Here is a 1553-nt window from a genome sequence, read left to right as displayed (position 1 = left end):
AAACTACATAAACTTTTTATTTTTGGTGTCATTGTAATCGTTTTGATAAAAACTTTCTTATGATATATATTGTTATAAAAAATATTTATTTTTTATAACTTAATAAATTACATAATTAATCAAAATATATAAAATATATAAACAACTCATTCGGGGTAAATTGGTCATTTTATCTGTTTTGTTTTCTGTTGTTCTGTCTTTTCAAACGTTAAACAACTCACTACAACAAAATTGTGTTTATAGGGTGCCACCAATTTTTAAGCATCCTAATATACTGTTTTATAATACTTAATTCATAAGACTAAAAAATAAAATGTCATATCTATAGGCGTTGTAATAAATTTATAGAACAATTTTTTTGACGTGTTAACAAGTTTTTTAAAACACTTTTACTACAAAGCATCACATTAAAAATTTTATAGGAATTTTTTTAGAAAGTGTCCTATAAACCCTTTTTTTTATAGGACACTTGTTTTTTATTAGACACTTTTTCAAATAGTGTACTATAAAATTACTAATGCGACGCTTTGTAGGTGTTAAAAAACTTGTTAAAATGCCAAAAAAACGACTTGTAAACTATTACGACACATTTACATAGGATGCTTTATTTTTTGATCCGATAAATTAATTAAGTTTTATAAAACAGTTTATTAGGACGCTTAAATTTTTTGATGCTTATAAACTTGATTTCATTTTAGTGACTGTTTCGTCATGTCATGTTCTATCATATATGGATGCCAAACACACCCTTACTTCTGAAATGAACGTTTATTTTAAAACAAATTAAAATAATAATATCGACACTTATTTTTAGAAAAAAAATATTCGTATGATCCCAACTCTATAAAGATGACCAAACAAACATTTGCGTGTTAGCATCCAAATCCTCGTGCATACGGCTTGTTTCCCATAAGACACTTGTCTCCCAAATTAAATTGGAAGTTTCTTGTGTGTACCTTGTGACCTACCAATTTCTCATCATGGTTTCTTGTCTTTCAAACTAAATAAGAGGTTAAAAACATAGGGGAATCTTGATTTCTTTTACTAACATAACATAATTATGAATATATAAAATAAAGAGTAAATTGTATTCTAAACTAATTATAGTTTTGTTTCACTATGGTTACCATTTGACTTACTTCAGTCAAAAAATTCATTCACTCAAAGACATTATGCTCTTTTTTTTTTATTTTGTAAACTAAATCCATATATAATTTATGATTTTGGCTACTTAAAGGCTTTTCAAAAACACACACAATATTATTATTTTGGTGATGTGAAAGCTCATTCTTTGTGGTTTTTGGTATAATTTGAGATGCATTCCAGGTGTTCGATATAATGCCTCATGATGCAACCCAATTAGAGATGGGTCAATTCTCCCAAGCAGTTAAGAAGAGAAAGAGCAATCTTGGAGCAATTTTCTGATATCTCATTAAAAAAATGCAATGCTTTAAATACTAACAATGAATGGAAAATGCAGCTAAACTATCGGCTCATGGGACATGGAAAAGAACATGGGAAAACTACTGGTAGTGCTTCCTAATTATTAGCAT

This window comes from Cynara cardunculus (genome assembly GCF_001531365.2).
Source record: "Cynara cardunculus var. scolymus isolate 2C chromosome LG 5, CcrdV1, whole genome shotgun sequence".
Classification (NCBI taxonomy): Eukaryota; Viridiplantae; Streptophyta; class Magnoliopsida; order Asterales; family Asteraceae; genus Cynara; species Cynara cardunculus.
The sequence above is the reverse complement of the archived record's forward strand: the minus strand, read 5'-3'. Positions refer to the sequence as shown.